Below are 23,340 nucleotides of genomic sequence, written 5' to 3' on the forward strand. Positions count from 1 at the left end.
AGCGGTTGGTAAGTGAGGGCAGGAGGAGGGGAGTGGCCAGAGTGTTCCCTGCCGCCGCATTCTAAAATAGAATCCGGCCACGGATCAGAAAACACGGCGGCAGGAAACACAAAACCCTAAGTGCGCATGCGCGCTTAGGGTTTTATTATATAGGATATTTTTTACAGAAAGCATAATAGATGAGTGAAATAACCTCCCAGTAGAGGAGGTTGAGACAAGGACAGTATCTGAATTATGGGGAGAAATTTGACTACGCTCCAAACCTTCAGAATGTGGCTATCCAGTTAGTCAGTGGGAGGGGTCAGCATGATCATGTCACTCCGCTGATGGTATACAGTCACTGGTCACCAGTATACTACCAGATCTGGTTTTAAAATTTGGCAATAGTTTTTAAAGTGTTACATTCGGGTTGATCAATTACACTGCACAAGTTAATTAAATCTTATGATCCTTCATGGGAATTATGATCTTCCTTCTTTCAAGTTCCAGCTGTCAAAAATGTGAAACTTGAATACACATGTAAAGGTGCCTTCTTTTATATCACACCCAGTAATGTGGAACTCTCTTCCAAAAGATCTAAGGAAGAATTATCCCTACCCCAGTTTAGAAAACATTTAAAACATTATTGGATTTTCTTAGAGGAAGGATAGTTTCAGGGTATTGCAAGCACAGAGAACACATGGCTGTGTGTTGGTATTACAGTATTTTGAAGTTCTTACTGGGTTCTCTTTGGGGTGGTTTATGGAGGGATATTTAACTGTCTAAATACATTGTTACATTGTTACATTGTTCTTAGAATTGTAAACTGCTGGATTTTGCTGAGGAGTAATATAATGATATATAAAGCAAATAAGCCTGTAACCTGTAGATCAAAGCAGTTTGCTGTGGATATGCAGACTAGGTAGATCATAATGTATTTTTCCATCATCATGTTCTATATTTCTAAGTCCATAACTTCCACATTTCCAATGAAGAAGATATTTCAAAATAGCTAATGTTAAGGCTTCTTTAAATGGACATGATTTGTGGTTAATCCTATCCTCCTACTCAATCTAAAAGTTGGCAGATGGGGTACCTAGAGTCAAAAATAGCTTTGAATTGCTCATGTCTATCTGAAACAAGGTCAAATTGATAAATGTATTTTTTAAAGTCACATAGGTAGCTATGTTATCGGTATAACTTTCATTGCACACATGTAAACTATAACTTGTTTGTCTATGCATTATGTATGTCAACCTGTAACCCATTCTGAGCTCATTGGGGAGGACAGGATATAAAATCCTCCTTATCATAGAAACATGACCCCCTTCTCTACCCTCCTCCCAGTTCCTAGGACCTACCAGGGGGCCTGCATAATGGGTATGTCAGCTGCGGCAGCATTGTTCCTTCTCTGCTGCTACTCAGGTTGGCACCTCCTCCAAAGTGGTGCCTGCCTACTAGTGCTAGTCTCATAGTACAACTGTTAGCAGTCATTCAGCCATATAAGGAAGAATGACCCCTAGTGTTAGTACCATCAGACTACCAGTAGGGAGCAGGTACCATTTTGGAGAAGGCGCTGACCCAGGCAGCAGCAAAAAGGGACCATTGTCGTTCTGACTAACATACCTGTTTTGCAGACCACCAGATAGGTCCAAAGCGGGTGGGGGGTTGGAGAAGGGAAGGGGTATCTGTGATGAGGGGTAGGATTTCTGTGACTGGGAACACAGGCTTGTTCTAGCAGCAGGTGACGTTGGACTGAGAGGATAAGGGACTTGAGAAGGGGCCACAGATTTGTGATGAGGGGTTAGGGGCTTGACTGAGGGCTGCAGAGTGTGAATTGGGTGGTCACGGAAAAGGTCGGGTTTTTATGTTCAGGCTCATTGATGCTGTTGTTAGGGACAGGAGGGGATGGGGAGCCACCTTGAAGGGGAACTATGTAAGTGGAATGGACAGTGTTGCCGCCGCTTCTTACACAGTTGTTTATTTATTTACAGTTTAGGCTTCCATAAGAACATAAGAATAGCCTTACTGGGTCAGACCAATGGTCCAACAAGCCCAGTAACCCATTCTCATGGTGGCCAATCCAGGTCACTAGTACCTGGCCAAAATCCAAGGAGTAGCAATATTCCATGCTACTGATACAGGGCAAGCAGTGGCTTCCCCCATGTCTTTCTCAATAACAGACTATGGACATTTCCTCCAGGAACTTGTCCAAACCACTGTGTTACATGTGGTATCTGATAGATGGGAGCTCCTCTATTATCAGTGCCACAGCGGTAATCTTCTGCTTTGTGTGGCAAATGCAGGGAAGATGGTGGCCACATCCTTTGCATTTACTACACAGCATTTGTACTTACCACACAATATTTTTTGGGTTAATTATGTGATATGTGGAAAAGGTACCACACTTTAGTAAAAGGGTCCCATTATCTCACTGAATTTGTCTTCCTAACTCAACCAAAATTAGAATACCGTAATTCCCTTCAATTTAAATCTAAGGTAGCATCCTAATCAACACCATGTGTCAGAACTGATTGTGCACCCAGCTTTGTCCTTTTAATATTGACTTTCCCCAGTATCTTGACCAAAGGCCTCTTACTCAGGAAATTCTCACTTCCCACATTCCCACATTCTTTAGTTTTCATGTATCTATATGTCTCACTATTCATTCTCCACTTGTTATCAATACCTGCAAACATAGTGGGCAAGTAAGTTGGCTATAAATTATTAAATCTTGTTAATTGCTTTAGAGACCCATTATTTGAAGAAAAAATAATTCACATTGAAATGAATTCCATATTGTACCCTTTAAAAAGTAATTTTTAGCATGAAATCTCATGAACTTTCACTGAACCAAGGAATCAACTGCAGGCCAGTACAATATGTTTAGGAGGGACATTAAGCTGGGTTGAAAAGCAAATTCCTTGAGTGGAGGACTGTGCTCTAGCAGTAATATAGACAGCAAAAGGACTTTTATCTTCTTTGTAACCAGGATGACATATGGTAAATAAAATTTAATGTTGCCCATTCTGAAGCAACATGCACCGTCTTCAAAATCATCAACCCAGGCACGCAAAGAATACAACTAAACTAGAGCAGGAAGGTTTTGAAAGGGGCCTGTGAGCAACAGCAGACTAAAAATATCTGAAAAAATGCCCAGAAATGTGACAATATTATATGTAAATATGAAATAATTACTGTCCAAAGTTATGTACTGTATCTCTGATGGGCCCATATGTACATAGTGTTCCTTGCTGCACAATACAGTGTAGAAAGGAAAGAAACAATACTTGCAAAAGGCAGAAAGAATGTCAATAAAGCTTATGTATGATTAAAACATGAGTTAACTTGATGGCTACAAATGATAAATCTGTATTACCTTGGGAAATGTGTTCCTCCTCTGGCTGATAGAGATCGGGTGTACAGATGATGTATTTCATCTCTCTGGATTTGGAAGAGGGGCTGGGGGTGGGGAGGGGGGATATGTGTTCTTCCTGCTCTACATTTAGAAATCAGGATGAAAAAAAAAAGTTGTAGACAATATCTTTTGACTGGACAAACTCGGTACATCTGTGGCCAGTGTTCAGCAAGCCTTTTGTAAAACGTCTTGCAAATTTTGGACGTCATGATATCTGTTTTCTCACCTATATCAGTTTTCATATATTCCCCAAAGTACATAAACCCTCCCAAGAGTTTATGTGCTTGGAGAATGTATGAAAATTGATTTAGTTATATGGACAGTGTCTCCAAGTATATACGATTTATATAAAGTGGAACCATCTGAGTTAGAGCAGAGTGTTTTCTCACCTAGACACACTATGGCCCTCTTATACTAAGCTGCGCTAACCGATAAGCGCACGCTAATCGATTTAGGGCGCGCTAAACACTAACGCATGCATGTTAGTCTCTGGGTGCGTTAGCGTTTAGCGCGTGCTAATTGGTTAGCTCACCTTCGTAAAAGAAGGGGTATATATGATCAGGATCTAAAACTAGAAGTTTATTATTATTAAGTAGGTAAAGGAAGAAATGGCACCACTTTCCAATCCACCCCCGTGTTGGTTTTCTGGCTGTTGACGTATAATTTCCTCTAGCACCTTACTTGTATGCTATGTACAATAGCCACAACTGTAGGCTAATACTAAAAAAAAAAGCCCAAAGCCATGAGCTCCTATGTTTGTGTCCTATTTTCAGCCAAACTTAGAAGCCTAAGGGTTCCTTTCACTAAGCTGCACTAGCGGTTTTAGCCCGCGCTTAGCGAGTGCAGCATTGCTGTGCACCCTAGATGCTAATGCCACCATCGAGCTGGCGTTAGTTCTTGGTGCGTAGCGTGGGGTTAGCGCGCGCGGCAATGCTGCGCGCGCTAAAAACACTAGCGCACCTTAGTAAAAGAGAAGGTAAGTTTTAAGTTGAAATTCCATCTTAATGGAGGTGCATAAAACTTATAAATATAGGCCTGGCGTTCATTTGCATAGATTCATGAGCCTAGTGCTGAAAATCAGTGCTAAGCTGCTGTTTTTATCATGCCCTAAATTCACCCCTGTTACCTCCCACTTTTTATGCTCCTAAATTCAGGAGCTTAGTGAAACTTTGAGCATAAATGTAGGGCTCAGCCCTAGTAAATTTTCAGAAGATGCCAATTTAGAAACCTAACTCTCAAAGTTAAGGAACATACATCTTTTGAATATGGAGCCCTATGTCCCTTATCATGGGATTATACTAACCAGTGAAGAGTACATGATACAATTGAACTTTGGTTATTTTTAACATGCGGTTCTGAGTCAACCCAGTGATTGTGTTTTAGATTCAGGATCGTGGTTTGGAATTCACACAGAGGAATGGAAATGTGTGATCTTACATATTTGGGGGTTATACCCCTCCTTCAGAACACACGCACATAACCAGATAGTGATAGGAAGTGAGAACATTTTGAAAAAGTTAGGACTCCCTTACCAATCATTTTGAAGCAGTAGAAGAATTGTTTTAAAGAAGCCGAAACTGACTGTCTTCTGCAGTAGAATACTCCATATGGGCCTGGGTTATGTTTGATGTACTATAAACACTAAGGAATCAATATTCAAAAGGGTTTAATCAGGCAGAAGAGATTCCTGCCTAGTTAAACCCTGCTGGGCAAGCTGGTATCTGATATCCAGGAGCACTTAACAAGTTAGTGTTGCTGAATATATTCACTAGCAAGCAATCCCCTAAATCTGGGCTACTCAATTTCAGTCCTCGAGATCCACAGGCAGGCCAGGTTTTCAGAATATCCATAATGAATATACATAAGACAGATATGAATGCAACGCCTCTTGGTATGCAACTTTCTCTCATGCATATTTATTGTGGATATCATAAAAATCTGGCCTGCCTGTAGACCTCAAGGACTAAATTGGTTAAGGGGCTGGAGGAGTTGCCATATAGTGAAAGATTAGAGAAACTGGGCCTCTTCTCCCTCGAACAGAGGAGATTGAGAGGGGACATGATCGAAACATTCAAGGAAGGGAATAGACTTAGAGAGAAGGACAGATTATTCGCCCTCTCCAAGGTAGGGAGAATGAGAGGGCACTCTCTGAAATTGAAATGGGATAGATTCCGTACGAAAGTAAGGAAGTTCTTCTTCACCCAGAGAGTGGTAGAAAACTGGAACGCTCTTCCGGAGTCTCTCATAGGGGAACATACCCTCCAGAGATTCAAGACAAAGTTAGACAAGTTTCTGCTGAACCGGAACATAGGCAGGTAGGGCTAGTCTCTGTTAGGGCGCTGGTCTTTGACCAGAGGGCCGTCACGTGAGTGGACTGCTGGGCACAATGGACCACTAGTCTGACCCAGCAGCAGCAATTCTTATGTTCAGAGATACTTGGGAAAATAATGACTGGAGGAGCAGACTTTGCATCTTGGAGCAAGTAGTAGGGTTGCTACTTCCCCTCCAAAGGAACCAAAGTCAGTTTTCTCCTTATCCTTACCGTAGAGTTTGGCAGCTAAACCAATGTTGACATCACTCATTGGGATGACTACTTGATTCTACAAAAAGCAAAAAAAAAATTATATCAACCTTTTGTCGTTTCTGCTTTAATCATCTTCTCTTCGTTCATTCTATGCAGCATTTGTCCTCTCTCCCTTCCATGCAACATCTGCCATCTCTCTTTGCCCCTTCCACCCAGCCTCTGCCCTCTCTCTCTACCCTATCTACTGTCCACTATCTCTCTGTCCCTTCCATCCACTGTCCACCTTCTCTACCCTTTCCATCCAGTGTACACCCTCTACCTCCCATATGGCATCTTCCCTCTTTCTATGCCCCTTAAAAAAAACTTTGATCTTGCCAGGAGGAATGGAGTTTTGAGATTCTTGGAACTTTTTATTGGTGAAAATAGTGATGATCTTGAGAATTGGATGGTGGATAGAGAATGCTCCACTGAAATATCAGGAGCCAGGGACACCCTGGATCTAAATTTTCCCCATTTATTCTTTGTGCCATTCTCAAGTGTTTTCAATTTTGATATAATGGCAACTACTCATTTGACCAACATTTGGAAATATATTATTACAAGGATGTTGTTTCCCATATACTTTAATTTTGTTTGTAATAACTTGAGCTGTTTATTCAAGGATTCTTTTACTAAGCACCTCTAGAAAATGAACATAACATGTCCTAATTCAGGACTTTCTCACATGCTATGTGCATTCTAGTGGGGCCATAAATTCAGCCTTTTTCACTTGTTTCTTTTTGTTTTGACTGTGTTCTATCCTTCCCTTCCTTTTATTTTTATTTATACCACGTATTTTAAAAAAACTCTCCCTCCCCCTTTCTTTCCTTTTGTCCCATACCCATTGTAATCAAGTCTATATTTTGATCTCAATCCCCCTATTTTTATTTAGCCTTTTTTTTATATACATAATTTTAATATTTTAAATAAGTTTTTTTACTTTTTATTATTGTAAATCGACCAGATACTTGTGATGGTCGGTATATCAAAATATTAATAAACCTGAAACTTGAACTACGAAAACAGTTAAGTCTGCGTTATTCTGTTAGTACACGCTAATGTCAGTGTACATAAGAACATAAGTATAGCCATTCTAGATCAGACCAATGGACCATCTAGCCCAGTGGTCTCAAACTCAAACCCTTTGTAAGGCAACATTTTGCATTTGTAGGTACTTGGAGCGCCGCACAAAAAATAGTTTGTGTCTTATTAAAGAAATGACAACTTTGCACGAGGTAAAACTCGTTATAGTAACTATAACGAGTTTTACCTCATGCAAAGTTGTCATATAGTTACAATATAGTTTATAAATCTTTCCTTAATTGTTTCTGATAATTTCAGCCACGCACAGCTGAAAGCAGTGCAGCATGCAAAAAGTGAAAAATTATCAAAGTATCAACTGCAAGAGACAAGATTTTGAACCAACTATTTTGGACCATTTTGAGGCCTTCGGAATTATACAGAATGATTCTTTATGGAAAACTTAGAAACATAGAAACATAGAAAAAGACGGCAGATAAGGGCCGCGGCCCATCTAGTCTGCCCCCCTAATGACCCTCCCCTATTTAACTCTGTGCAGAGATCCCACGTGACGATCCCATTTCTTCTTAAAATCAGGCACGCTGCTTGCTTCGATCACCTGAAGTGGAAGTTTATTCCAGCGATCAACCACTTTTTCGGTGAAAAAGTATTTCCTGGTGTCGCCGTGCAATTTCCCGCCCCTGATTTTCCATGGATGTCCTCTTGTCGCCGTCAGACATTTGATAAAGAAGATATCTTCTTCTACCTCGATAAGGCCCGTGAGGTATTTAAATGGTCTCGATCATGTCTCCCCTCTCTCTGTGTTCCTCGAGTGAGTATAGCCGTAATTTATCCAGCCGTTCCTCGTACGGGAGATCCTTGAGTCCCGAGACTTGTGCCATAAGTGTCTGACGGTCGCATCCGCAACCACCTTCAGCTCTCACCTCCTCCAGCACCAGACACATGCACAAGCTAGTTACCTTACGTTCTGAAATGTTGCCCGCCTCACTGATGTAACCTCATGCAAGCACTTTCTGCGTCTGCACACAATCGGACTCCACCTCGCAATCGCGTACAGACGCAGGAAAGGGCTTGTGTGAGTTTACAGTGGCTGCCGTACACTTAAGGCACAAGTTTTCCATAAAGAATCATTCTGTATAATACCGAGGGCTTCAAAATAGTACCTGGTGGGCCGTAAGGGCCTCAAAATAGTACCTGTAAGTTTGAGACCACTGATCTAGCCCAATATCCTGATTCCAACAGTGGCCACTCCAGATCACAAATTCCTGGCAGAAGTCCAAATAGTAGCAACATTCCATGCTACCAATTCCACGGCAGTGTCCTAGCTTAGTGGTACGTCCATACCGCTTCTCTACCCATGACACTTCCCTCCAAAACATAAATAAATACTTTGTTTATTTTTGTTTTATTGCTTTTAACATAATACACAAGAATACTCTTGCTCAGGAAATACAGAAAGAAAAGCTATTAAAGTAAGTAATACACTTGAAACATTGGAAGCTTAAATTTTTCTTCCTTACACCACAATATTTTAGAGAAAGTTCTAAGAAACGCGGAGGAGAACCTGAATTTACATGAAATACTAATTAGAGTAGTATTGGCTTGACGGAAGGTCCCGCCATCTCAACAGCTGATTGAAGCTAATTAATTCCAGTTACCAATTTCTTCAGATCTAGAAAAACCCTTAGTTGCTCCGGTAAATAGATTATATTCTTCAGACCAAGATATTTAATCAAACATTTACAGGGGTAAACCAAAAGAAATGTAGCACCTAATGTCACAGCTTCAGTTCTCATTGCAAGAAATAATTTTCTTCATTCCTGCGTTTGTCGAGTGGCATCAGGAATACATCCAAATCCTTTTCCCGTGGAACAATACTTGGGATTGACGGAAATCCATTCTAAATATGGCATTCACATCCTGCTCAAATACAAATGACACCAGTAAAGTAGCTCTTTCCATTGTTTCTGACAGACTGGATTCAAGCAGTTCTGATACATTAACCCCCTCTTCTACAAAACTGCGCTAGTAGTTTCTAGCGTAGAGAGCCACCCTGCTCCCGACGCTCTATGAGTGTTGGGAGCAGCATGGGCCATTCAGCGCGGCTCCTCGCAATTTTGTAGAAGAGGGGGAAAGATTCTCATTTGTATTTGTTAACTCCACCTCTGGATTGACTCCTGTTTCTTTCTTCATTGGAAGATAATAATAAATAAATACTTCATGGTTCAAGAATGGACATGACAAAACTAACACAAACTTAGCAGGGCGGTAGGCAGTAGGTGGCGGCAGGCAGTGCAGTGATCACCCACTGCCAGAGCTGAACCTAGATATTTAATCCCAGGCTGTTTCCGGTAGGTAAAGATAAATTTCCTGGCGGAGTGGGCATCCCAATGAGCTGGACGTCCAGATGGAGGATTAGAAAATAAAATAAAATAAATTTCTAGACATATGGTGGTTTGCCTTTTGAAAATAGGCATTTTCTTATTGCTGACTTTGGACGTCTAGCACCATACGTCCAAATTGGACTTAGAAGTATGTTTTGAAAATGCCCCTCCAAGTTGTGTGACTTTTTAGAACACCCCTGACATGGTCATACTCCTCCAGGGGCCACATCACATTTTGGAATATATGCTATGGGAGTCAATTAACATCAATAATTGGTTGTTGACACCCAGTTAATGATAGTTAAGAGCTTGTTAACCAATTAGATTGTATGCACATCTTGGCAGCATGCCCAGATTTGGGTGTACAGATTTGGCACCATATAAAGAATCTGGGAGTATGCCTCTATGAGCATTTCTGATACTACTTTAGTGGATTGAAGTGCTAATTTTCTAATTTGATCTATGAAAAATGTGCATGCGTACATACAGTGCACGCTCACTACACACGTAAATAAAAACATACTAAACATTTCTCAAGGAGAAACAGCAGCACCATTGTTAACAAAACAACAATAATGTCATGAGAATGTGTTGTCTTTTCTAACAATGAAGAAAAACTATTTTGAGATACAGCATCCATCCTTCTAGTTTTGCAGTGCTGCATATCCACTCGAGAATAAAATCATGAAGTACAAAGTTATTTATTTTATTAAATGAAACCAAGAGATCAGTTAAATAGACTATAACTCCCACTGACTTCCCCATCCCCATACTTAAGCCAACAGATGTATACTTTTTGATTCTCTCAAATTGACGGAATACGTATACTGTATAAAGTATGTTCACTGGATGGTACACTGCATATACTACCATAGTCTCTCTAGATAAATAGATATAAACTGTCACTGTACATTAGTTAAATTTTTAAAAAGTACCTGGAAGACTGAGCTTCACTCAGGAAAGTGGGTTGTGTGATTATGATAGGGTTGTTGTTTGGGTTATGAGACATCAACCTTCAGTCCTGGTTTTCTCTGCATCCTATTGGCTGGCTAAGCATTCTTAGGAATGTCTGACCGATGTGCTGCTATCTTTGTTTATGCCTTCCCCAGCTTACATTAATGAAATTTAATGTGGACAAATGCAAAGGGATGCACATTGGGAAGAATAATCCAAATCATAGTTACATAGTCCATCTTGGAGGTCAGTGCTCAAGAAAAACATCTGGGTGTCTTCGTGGACAATATGCTGAAACCTTCCATCCAATGTGCGGTGGTGACCAAGAAAGCAAACAAGATGGTAGGAATGATTAGAAAAGGGATGGTAAACAAGACTAAGAATGTTATAATGCCTTTGTATCACTCAATGGTGTGACCTCACCTTGAGTATTGCATTCAGTTCTGGGGAAGTTAGGGCTCTTCAGTTTGGAAAAGAGACAGCTGACGGAAGATATGTTTGAAGTCTACAAAATCCTGAGTGGTGTAGAACAGGTACAAGTGGATCAATTTTTTACTGCATTGAGATTTACAAAGATGGAGGATCCAAGATGGCGTCTTGCTGAGGAGCTTGCAAGATTAATTTGTCTGAAGCTTCGAAATGGTGAGCGCATTAGTTTCTCTAGCTGGAAGATGGGTAAGAGAAAGGGAATGGTGAAGACCCGAGTCCCAGTGGCTAACCAAGTACTGCTGATGAAGCAAACTACCTTGGAAGATTTCAAAGCTTCGACTGGACCCACGACGTCTGTCTCTTCTACTTAAGCACTGCACGTACAAACGGGCAGCAGCAACGGGATCTCATTGAGTCCCAAGAACAGAACAGCACCGCTGCTGCCCAGAAGTAGTCGATTGGAAGGAGAGCAGCAGTGAGAAAGTCTGGGAGAAATTCAGACTTCTTTCTCACTGTCTGGGAACATCTCCCCAATATAATTTTATCCCCCACACACACACATGGTTTGTCAGCGAAAGTGTCCACTCCACAGATGTATCCAGTTGAAACTGTGAGTGGGGCATGTGGGGGAAAAATCTGATAGTTTTACAGAAGCGAAAATTAAGAAACCTGCTGTTATAACTTTAGAAGTACTTTGGGAGGTCATACAAGATCTAAATTCCTCTTTTTTGTAAAATGTGGATAGAATGGAAGTTGAATTGAAAAGTGTTTCTGAACAAATTGCTTCTCAGTTCCAAAGCTCAGTTCAACAATTGGAGAAAGTAACATCATTGAAACAAAAGGTTGAGGAGGTACAAAATCTGGGAGTGGTATTGGTGAAAGATAAGATCTTAACTCAACAGAAAATCGAGTATCTGGAAAACCAGTTGAGGAATAACTTGTGTTTTTTGAATTTTTGCAAGTCCCCAATGATATTGTCAATGGACTTGGTAAGACATTATTTTAAAAAGGTCCCTAAAATACCGGAAGAAGCCGTACCTCTGATTATAAAAGCTCAATATGTTTCTGGGAAAAAAACGGGAGGGGCTGGGGCCTCTGGAAGATCAGATCTGATAGTGAACTTACCTGAGTTTCTTGAATCATCTCTTGAAATAGTGACGCAAAGACTGACTCTTAATTGTATTATTTGCTTTGGAACTGGATCCTATATTTCTGTAATATTAATCAGCAGTTTATGGGATCATGTATTCAAATTTTTCCTGATCTATCTCGAGATACACAAAAGAGGTGCTAGTCATTCCTGGCCTGTAAACCAAGAATTTGTATTGAAATTTCCTTGCATTTGTGTTCTTTTTGAGGCTACTACTTATAATTTCTTTGACCTAAAACAGCTAATGAACTTTCTTATAGCTAAAGAGGAGATTAAAGTGACTGTATAACTTCCAAACTTGGTAGTGATTGCTGGGAGTGGGCTGAGATAATGGCATGGGGTGGCAAGTTTTTGGTTATTTTTTACTTCTTATTTTCCTTATTAATTATTTCCATCTATCTTGGATCCTATTTCTTATATTGTGGACTGTTTAGGATTTTATTTTCCTGATATCTGTTTGATGTTTTACTATATTGCTGAAATTTCATTATCATGAATATATTGAAGTGATTGTTAAAATTGAATTGGTAGAAAAATAAATTTTTTAAAAAAAATATACAAAGACTAGGGGACACACGATGAAGTTACAAAGTAATACTTCTAAAACCAATAAGAGGAAATATTGTTTCACTCAGAGAATAGTTAAGCTCTGGAATGTTGCCAGAGGATGTGGTAAGAGCAGTTAATGTAGCTGGTTTTAAAAAAAGGTTTGGACATATTCCTGGAAGAAAAGTCCACAGTTTGCTGTTGAGACAGACATGGGAGAAGACGCTGCTTGCCCTGGATTGGAGGCATGGAATGATACTATTTGGGTTTTTGCCAGGTATTTGTGACTTGGATTGACCTCCGTGAAGACGGCATACTGAGCTAAATGGACCATTGGTCTGACCCAGTAAGGCTATTCTTATGTTCATAACTTTAGCTGTATTCTTCCTTTTACATATGTTTTCTCTCAGCCTTTCTTTCCCTTACAACCCCTTAACTATACTACAGGTTATCCCAGGACAAGCAGGCAGCCTATTCTCACATATGGGTGACGTCATTGATGGGGCCCGGATGCGGAAGCCTCGCAAGCAGGCTTACTTGTAGAAACTAGAAGTTTTGAGTCGACCGCACTGCGTAGGGCACGTCTCCTCAGTTCTAAGTTTTCTGCGGAGCAGAGAAGTCCGTCTTTGACTCTCTGCATTTAACTTTCTCACTTTGTGCCTTCTCTCACCGCGGTTTGTGTTATTTTTCTTCATGAATCGCTGTACTTACTTTATTTATTTTATTTGTAGTTAAAAAAAAAATATTTCTTACGTTCGGCTGCTGGGGCAGGCCGCTCGGCCACAGCCCAGGGGCTTCGACCTTGCAGCGGCTTTTTTTCCTTCTATGTCCCGGCCAGCGACAGGTTTAAAGAAGTGTAGCCAGTATCAACGTGCGATTTTTCTCACGGACCCACACACCAGTTGCCTCAAGTGTCTTGGGCCACAACATCATCCAAAGTCGTGCGAACGCTGTGCTACTCTTCAACCTCAAGCCCTTAAATGTCATCTACTTTCAGTGGAGAAGCTCTTCCAGATGGATTCGACCACTTCTTTGACTCTGAAGTTGACCTCAGTCTCGCCTTCGACCGAGGGCCCTCCTGCCTCCACTGCTTCGACCTCGAGCCTCATCAGACCTTCTTCGTTTGCAGCGGCTCTTTCCTTGACGACGTCTGCTGTATCTCCTCCTGTTTCCTCAGATAGTTCAGCAGACAGTTCCACTGGTGGTGCTTAAGGTGCCTAAGACTTCTAAGTCAAAGCACATTTCCACTGCCTTGATGGAACCTCCAGCCAAGGCAGGTGGTCCGGTTTCAGACGTGGATCCATCCTTGCCGGCTTCTTTCCAGACCATGTTAGAGCAGCAATTTGTTCAGTTTCTCACCAAAATGGGACCAAAGCTAGCTATTCTAATCCAGCCTGGGCATTCTGCAGACGCCTGTGAGGTCGAACCTCTTCCTATGCCTCAGTCTGAGTCTACACCCTCTATGCAGGGAGCAGAGTCTCTGCGAGTGTCTGGTCTGACATCTAAGCACATGAAGCAAGGAGCAGATTCTTTGCAACTGCCTCGGCAGGAATCCTCACACTCCATACAAGGAGTAGAGTCTTTGGGAGTGCATCGAGGTTCCTCCATCAAGCCTCTGGAGCTTTGATCCACAACCTCCAGTCCTATCCATTCTTTGGTGGAATCGGCTGCTTCTCTCTCCGGGGCGAAGTCTCCTCGATCTTCGAGATCTGCTTCCAAGCACCGTTTTCACCGATGATCGAGACCTTCATCGAGGCATCCTTCCAGGCATAGTTCTTCTTCTAAGGAGCATTTTTCTTCAACTAAGCCTCGATCTACACCTACTTCTACTAGACTGCTGACTCCTCGTTCGAGGTCTCCACTTCTACACCTCGAAGACTCAGCGGTTTCAATTGCCTCGTCCAAGTCTCCCTATTCTTTTGATGCCTTTTTTTCAGCCGAAGTTTCATCTTCGACCCAGGCTGCCTCGACGTCCTTGAGTCCTTCTCGAGGCAAGGCATTACCGAATCAGCTTTCTTTCTCCTCTTTTCTTCGTCAGATGGCTGTAGACTTGGAACTTCAATTGGATGCTGGTTCCAAATACTCTAAGGAGTATCTTGAAGTCATGCATCTTCCTCAACCTCCAGAAGAGTCACTTAAGCTTCCTATTCGCAAGCTTTTGTCTCAAACTTTTACCAGATGCCTGGAGACTCCTTATGCAATTCCAGTTGTTCCAGGCAAATTAGACTCAAGATATAAAACTCTCCATTGTAAATGATTTGAGAATTCACAGTTATCTCACCAATCCCTACATGTGGAGTCTCCCTTGAAAAGATCCCATCCTTCCAAGGTTTATGCTACAGTTACTCCTGGAAGAGAAGGGAAAACTATGGACAAATTTGGACGTCACATCTATCAAAATGCCATGATGTCCTCTAAAGTCCTCAATTATAATTTCCATTTTGTCACTTATTTTGAGTTCCTTATTGCTCTTCTGCCTAAATTTCTTACTTATTTAGACACTCAAAAGCACTTTGAATTTCAGGAAGTCATCGCTTCTCTATCACAACTCAGATTACATCTACTTCAGTCTTCTTATGATGCCTTTGAGTTGTCTGCCCGGGCAGCTGCTTGTTCTGTAGCAATGCGTCGCCTTGCCTGGCTTCGTACCATTGACATGGATCCTAATCTTCAGGACCACTTGGCTAATATTCCTTGTGCAGGCAATGACCTCTTCAATGAATCTATCGAGGCAGCCACCAAGAAATTTTCTGAACATGAAAAATCCTTTCCTTCTATTGTCAGATCTAAGCCAAAGCCAGCTCCTACCAAGCCTACACGCCCTCCTCCCATTTACCAAAGGCGTTATGCTCCGAGGATGGCTCCTTACACTCGCCCTCCTCCTAAAAAACAGCAGCCTCAGAAGCAACAAAAATCTCAACCTTCTGCTGCACCTAAGGCTACCCAGCCTTTTTGACTGTTTAAAACAGCATAACTCCACCATTCTGTCTCTGACTTCTCTTCCCCCTATAGGAGGTCGTCTCCATCATTTTTACCACCGATGGATGACATCCGACCTCTGTCCATCATCAGGGAAGGGATACTCTCTTCATTTCATTCAGGTTCCACCAGAGCTTCCTCCAAGAGAGTATCCTTCCAGTCCATCCCAGACCGCCCTTCTTCTTCAGGAAGCTCAAGCTCTGCTTCGTCTCCATGCCATTGAACCAGTTCCTTTGGAACAGTAGAAAGGGTTTTTTACTCCCGTTACTTCCTTGTTTTGAAGAAGACGGGCGATCTGCGATCCATTCTGGATCTCAAGGCTCTCAACAAATTTTTAGTCAAAGAAAAATTTCAAATGTTGTCCCTGGCATCCCTTTATCCCCTTCTAGATCAGAACGACTAGTTATGTTCTCTGGATCTCAAGGAGGCCTGCACTCATATTCCCATTTATTCGGCCTCCCTCAGATTTTGGGTGGGGAATCTGCATTACCAATACAGAGTGCTGTCCTTTGGCCTTGCTTCCTCCCCCTGAGTGTTCACCAAGTACCTGGTAGTGGGAGCAGCAGCTCTAAGGAACTATGGTCTTCAGGTATTTCCCTACCTAGACGACTAGCTCATCAAAGATTCAACATCTCAGGGGGTTATTGTAGCAACCCAACGGACTACGTGGTTCCTACAAAGTTTGGGATTCAAAATCAACTTTCCCAAATCCCAACTTCAACCCTCATAGAATCTACAATTCATCGGAGCTGTTCTGGATGCTATCCAACTCAGAGCATTCCTTCCACAACAACGTCTGGAAGCTCTCCTTCAATTCTGTCAAACAGTGTCTTCCCGCTCTTCCATCTCAGCGAGACACATGATGGTACTACTAGGTCACATGGCCTCCACAGTACACGTGACTCCTTTTGCCAGACTTCACCTCAGAATTCCTCAGTGGACCCTGGCATCTCAATGGATGCAGGTTTGCAACCCACTTTCTCGACACATAACAGTCACTCCTTCATTGAAGCAGTCTCTCCGTTGGTGGATGCTCTCTTCCAATCTCTCCAGAAGCTTGCTTTTTCAAACACCCCCTCATCAGAAGACAGATTCCCCCTCACGACAGATTCTTCAACCTATGCTTGGGGCGCTCCTCTCGATGGTCTCTGTACACAAGGCCACTGGACCCATACGGATTGTCAATGTCACATCAATCTGTTGGAACTCAGAGCAATTTTCAAGGCTCTCAACGCTTTTCAGCATCTTCTTCACGACCAGGTAGTCCTCATTCGGACGGACAACCAAGTCGCTATGTATTATGTCAACAAACAGGGAGGGAAGGGATCTTCCTCCCTTTGTCAAAAAGCTCTGAAGGTTTGGGATTGGGCAATCTGCCACAAAACCTTCCTCAAAGCTGTCTACATCCAAGGGGTGAAAAATTGCTTGGCGGACAACTTGAGTCGTCTTCTGCAACCTCACGAATGGACACTCCATTCCTCGCCTCTTCATCACATTTTTTCACAGTGGTGAACACCTCAGATAGACCTATTTGCAGCTCCCCACAACTACAAACTGCCTCAGTTCTGCTCCAGGATATATTCTCCTCATCACCTCAAGGCAGATGCTTTTCTTCTGAAATGGACGAATCTCTACCTCTATGCATTCCCTCCATTTCCTCTCATTCTGAAGACTCTGGTCAAGTTGAAGAATGATCATGCCACCATGATTCTGATTGCTACTCGGTGGCCGAGACAACCTTGGTACTCCCTTCAACTCAGCAGCAGGGAGCCATACCTTCTACCAGTTTTTCCATCTCTGCTTACACAGAGTCAGGGATCTCCGCTTCATCCCAACCTGCAGTCTCTACACCTGACAGCTTGGTACCTCTCAACATGACTCCTCTTCAGTTTTCTCAACCTGTCAGAGACATTTTAGAGGCTTCTAGGAAACCTACCACTAGACAATGCTGTCACCAAAAATGAACTAGATTTTCTACGTGGTGTTTTTCTCATGATAAGGAGCCTCAACATTCATCCTTATCTTCTGTTTTGGATTACCTTTTGCACTTATCCACTTCTGGCCTCAAGTCTACATCGATCCGAGTCCATCTCAGTGCAATTGCAGTTTTCCATCAGCCTATTGAAGAGAAACCCCTCTCTGATCATCTGGTGGTTTCCAGATTCATGAAAGGACTTTTCAATGTCAAACTTCCTCTCAAACCGCCTCCTGTGGTTTGGGACCTCAATGTTGTTTTTGCTCAATTGATGAAGCCTCCATTTGAACCAATGTCTACGGCTCATCTGAAGTATCTCACTTGGTGGTGTTTCTCATTGCCCTCACTTCTGCTCGAAGAGTCAGTGAGGTGCAAGCTTTAGTTGCTGATCCACCTTTCACTGTGTTCCATCATGACAAGGTGGTCCTCCGTACTCATCCTAAATTCCTTCATAAAGTGGTTTCAGAATTTCATCTCAACCAATCCATTGTTCTTCCAGTGTTCTTTCCAAAGCCTCATTCTCATCCTGGAGAATCAGCTCTTCATACTCTGGACTGTAAACGTGCTTTGGCCTTCTATCTGGAATGCACCAAACCACACAGAACTGCTCCTCAACTTTTTGTCTCCTTCGATCCAAACAAGTTGGGACATCCGATCTCTAAGCATACCATCTCCAACTGGATGGCTGCTTATATCTCATTCTGCTATGCCCAGGCTAGATTACCCCTACACAGTAGAGTCACAGCCCATAAAGTCAGAGCAATGGCAGCTTCAGTAGCTTTTCTCAGATCTACACCCAGTGGCGTACCTAGGGTATGTGGCACCCGGGGCCCATCATTTTTTGAAACCCCCCCCCCCCCCCCCCCATGTAAAAAAAATTTTTTTTTTTTTTTTTGCAATAACCATGAAATGGAATAAATGGTCAGAATAGAAACAGGCAGTGAAAATTTTCTTTTATTGAACCTCATATATGTAACCATTATTCCAAACATAACATAACATAAATTATGTCTAAATTGTCATGACATTAGAAGTACATATGGAGTAGTTGCAGGTGATGCTTGGGACAGTTCTGATTGTGTTAGTTCGGTTTTATGTGTTTTTTGAATAGAAGGGTTTTTATTTCTTTTTGAAGGTTTTGCAGTCTGTGGTTGATATCAATTGGTTGTAGAGTTGGGGGTCGAGTGTTGCAGCTCGAATGGCTAGGAGGTTGTCGAACAGTTTTTTTCTTTTGACGTTTTTGGTTGGAGGGTGTGTGAATGGTGCACAAGTTCTCCTATGTCTGTTTGAAGTGGATTGAATTATTTAGCTGAAGAAATTAGTTACCCCCCATTCCACACACATTAATTCTCTTCCATTTTTGTTCCCATTATAAAAAACACTGATAAGTTCCCAGAAAAAAAATACATTAAAATAAGAAGTGAAAACAAAGGCCCCTACAGATGAGAACATAACATAAGAATAGCCTAACTGGGTCAGACCAATGGTCCATCATGCCCAGTAGCCCATTCTCATGGTAGCCAATCCAGGACACTAATACCTGGTCAAAACCCAAAGAGTAGCAACATTCCATGCTACCGATCCAGGGCAAGCAGACACTTCCCCCATGTCTTAATAACAGATTATGGACTTTTCCTCCAGGAATTTGTCCAAATCTTTCTTAAAACCAGCTACACTATCTGCTTTTACCATAACTTCTGGCCACTTCATTTTTAAGTTTAGATCTTTCCTTTCAAACAGAGACCTTGCTAGATGTCAAATACAGCACAAGGTAACTTCACATGGACTTAGCTGTGCAGGAAATGTGAATCTCCTCATACACCCACCATATAGTGCAAAAATGTGCAAAGGTCTGTTTTTTTCTTTCGATCACTACATAGCCTAATGCCACACAAGCAGCGCTGTTACAAACATATTCTGTAGGTCAATGCTAAGGATAACAAAGTTTCCTTCCTTGGACCAGAAGGAGATAAACCACTGGAAGAGATCCCAAAACAACACCCAAAGACCCACTCAGTGTGTGAATCAGTTGAGTGGAGTGGACTAACTGGGGGGTGGAAATGGGCCCGGAGTTTGCTCAGCAGAATTTCCCAGACCACCTCTTCCTCTCAACACATTGACACGCTGCCACCATCACCACTAGGAACACCTCACTGGGTAGGCCAGCTATGCTATAAACTTTATAAAACACATTATTATATTTTCTTATAAAGCACATATTTTAACTGAACTCTCTGACATCCTCAGCCTTTCCATTCACAAAAATAGAAGGAAGAAAAGTTCCCATTTCCTGCTGTCTCATGTCCCCGGCCTATACAATATTTTTTTTCTGCAGACCCTTCAAAAGTCTGACCAAATCCTCGTTTCACTTGCATTATAAAGTACTGAGGATGCCATCTCTCCCCAATCCCAGGTCCTAAAGTCTAAGACAGTAGCGCAAACTAATGCTGCCAGATACAGGAAAAAAAAATTTTGATTCGATTCAGCCCTATTGAATTGGTTTTTCAATTCGATTTTCCTGCCCAGTTTGGTGATTTTTTTCAAAACTCCTGGTGGGTTTTATAGCTTTTTCACCCCCTTTGGCTTCTCCTAACCACACTGGCGCTGTGGTGTAAATAAAATAAAGAAACAAAAAGGACTTTTCCTCTTTCTGTTAAATCCTAGCTCACGTTTGCAGTCCAACACCAGCTCTGGCAGGATACACATTTCAAATCTGACATGTTATAATCACAAAACAGAAAATAAAATTAATTTTTCTACCTTTTGTTGTCTGGTTATATTTCAAATCTTGTTGGTCCAAGGCTCTGGTTTTCTTCTGATAACTTGCTTGCCAGGGTCTCCTTCTTTCTGCATGCTAACCATCCATCTGCCAACTCTGTCCTCCCTTTCCATTTCCCTTCCCTTCCCAGGAAGTCTGGTATCTTTCCTTTTTTTCATCTCCCTCCACAGATCCACCTTTTCTTAAATACCCTTTCATCCGGCATCTCTCCCTCCTTCCCCACCATCCCAGAGTCCACCATCTCTCCGTTTCTTTTCCTAATTACCCTCCTATCCAGTATCTCTATCCCTCCTCCACACCATCCCTTGTGTCCAATTTCTCTCCCTTTCTGTTCCTTCCCTCCCTAAATCCCATGGTCCATCATCTCTCTCCCTCTCCTCTATTTTCAGACCCATTATTTCTTCCCCCCCCCAAAGTTTGGCATATGCATGTCTCTTTGAACACCCCCTTCCCTCCGTGTACTTCTAAATCATGGTCCCCCCCCAAAGGCCTGTCCCCCCTTAAAGGTCTGCCTGTCCCACCTTGAAGGCCTGCACCCCCCTTGAAGGCCTGTCCCTTCCCCTTGTAGGCCTGTCCCCGACTTGAAGGCCTGCCTGCCTGTCCCCCCCTTGAAGGTCTGCACCCCCCGAAGGCCTGCACCCCCCCGAAGGCCTGTCCCCCACTTGAAGGCCTGTCCCACCCCCTTGTAGCTTCTCCCCCCCCTTGTAGGCCTGTCCCCCCCTTGAAGGCCTGCCTGCCTGTCCCCCCCTTGAAGGTCTGCACCCCCCGAAGGCCTGCACCCCCCCGAAGGCCTGTCCCCCACTTGAAGGCCTGTCCCACCCCCTTGTAGCTTCTCCCCCCCCCTTGTAGGCCTGTCCCCCGTTGAAGGCCTGCCTGCCTGCCTTTCCCCCCTTGAAGGCCTGTCCCCCCTTGAAGGCCTGCACCACCCCCCTCGAAGGCCTGCACTCCCTTGAAGGTCTGCACCCCCCCCCCCGAAGGCCTGTCCCCCACTTGAAGGCTTGTACCACCCCCTTGTAGCTTCTCCCCCCCTTGTAGGCCTGTCCCCCCCTTTAAGGCCTGCCTGCCTGCCTTTCCCCCCCTTGAAGGCCTGTCTCCCCCTTGAAGGCCTGCACCCCCCCTTGAAGGCCTGTCCTCCCCCCTTGTAGGCCTGTCCCCCCCTTGTAGGCCTGTCCCCCCCCTTGTAGGCCTGTCCCCCCCTTGAAGGCCTGCCTGCCTTTCCCCCCTTGAAGGCCTGTTCCCCCCCTTGAAGGCCTGCACCCCTTGAAGATCTGCACCCCCCCAAAGGCCTACACCCCCCCCCGAAGGCCTGCACCCCCCTGAAGGCCTGCCTGCCCCCCTTGAAGGCCTGCACCCCTTGAAGGTCTGCACCCCCCCCCGAAGGCCTGTCCCCCCTTGAAGGCCTGCCTGCCTGTCACCCCCTCCCCCTTGAAAGCCTGCTTGCCTGCCCGCCCGCCCCACCCTGAAGGCCTGATGCCCCGACCCACCCCGAAGGACCGCTCGCCCCCCTGGCCTCCCCGCACCACCTATGAAGCAGCCGCAGCAGGATCGCGAAGTCAGCGTCAGCGATCCCTGCGCTGCTTCCTGCGCCACGGTCCCGCCCCTCCTCTGACGTCAGAGGAGGGGCGGGATCGCGGCGCAGGAAGCAGCGCAGGGATGCTGACGCTGACTTCGCGATCCTGCTGCGGGCTGCTTCTCAGGTGGTGCAGGAAGGTCAGTGGGGCGAGCGGTCCTTCGGGGGTGGCGGGGGACTGAACGGCAAGGCCGGGAACACCCCCTTAGGGCTGGTACCCGGGGCGGCCCGCCCCTCCCGCCCCCCCCTAGGTACGCCACTGTCTACACCTATTGAGGAAATTTTCAAGGCTGCTACTTGGTCCTTGGTTCATACTTTCACTTCTCACTATTGTTTGGATGTTTTCTCCAGACGGGATGGACAGTTTGGCTAAACGGTATTACAAAATTTATTCTCCTAAATTGCCAACACTCCCACCATCCCATTCTGGTTAGCTCGGAGGTCACCCATATGTAAGAATAGGCTGCCTGCTTGTCCTGGGATAAAGCACAGTTACTTACCGTAACAGGTGTTATCCAGGGAGAGCAGGCAGCTATTCTCACAACCCACCCACCTCCCCTGGTTGGCTTCTCTGCTAGCTATCTGAACTGAGGAGACACGCCCTACGCTGGGCAGGAAGACACTCGCGCATGCGTAGTGCGGTCGACTCGAAACTTCTAGTTTCTACAAGCAAGTCTGCTTGCGAGGCTTCCGCATCCAGGCTCTGTCGATGATGTCACCCATATGTGAGAATAGCTGCCTGCTGTCCCTGGATAACACCTGTTACGGTAAGTAACTGTGCTTTTTCTTCATTAGCCAGTCAATAAGCTGCAGAGGAAACAGGATCAATCAACCTTCAGTCCTGGTTTTCCCTGTAGCCTATTGGTTGATTAAGCTTAAAGAATGTGTGACCAATGTGCTGTAGGGGGAGGTGGGAGCATTACCTACAGAGACAGTGCCTTAGCAACCTGCATAGCATCCTTCAGTCTTTTTTCCCCCTGCTGGCTATTGGCTGAGTAAGCTTCATTAAGAATGTGAGACCAATAGGCTGTAGGGAGAAGCGGGAGCAGTAGCTATAGAGAAGAATGCCTTAGCAACTTGCTTAGCAACCTTCAGTTCTGTTTTTACATGCAGCCTATTGGTTGGCTAAGCTTTCTTTGGAATTTCTGACCAATGTGCTGTAGTTATCTGTGTTGCATTTTCCATGCCTCCCCCAGCTTGCATTAACCTCAGTTGTGTTCATCCTTTTACATTCTATTTCTCTTGCCTTAGCCTCTCTTTCCCTCAGAACCCCTTAGTTGCACTGCAGGTTTTCTTCCTTAGCCAGCCAATAAACTATAGAGGAGACATGACTAGTACATTATGATACATCATCTTTCAGTCCTGGTTTTCAATGTAGCCTATTGGCTGACTAAGCTTCCTTAGGAATGTCTGACCAATGGGCTACAGTGGGGAGGAGTGAAAAGTACCTCCAGAGACAATGCCTTAGAAACCTGCTTAGCAACATTCAGTCCTGTTTTTCCCTGCAGCTTAGCTTTCTTAGGAATGTCTGACCATTGGGCTACAGAGGGAGGCGGGAGCTGTAGCTACGCAT

This window comes from Geotrypetes seraphini, chromosome 10 (genome assembly GCF_902459505.1).
Source record: "Geotrypetes seraphini chromosome 10, aGeoSer1.1, whole genome shotgun sequence".
NCBI classification, from domain to species: Eukaryota; Metazoa; Chordata; class Amphibia; order Gymnophiona; family Dermophiidae; genus Geotrypetes; species Geotrypetes seraphini.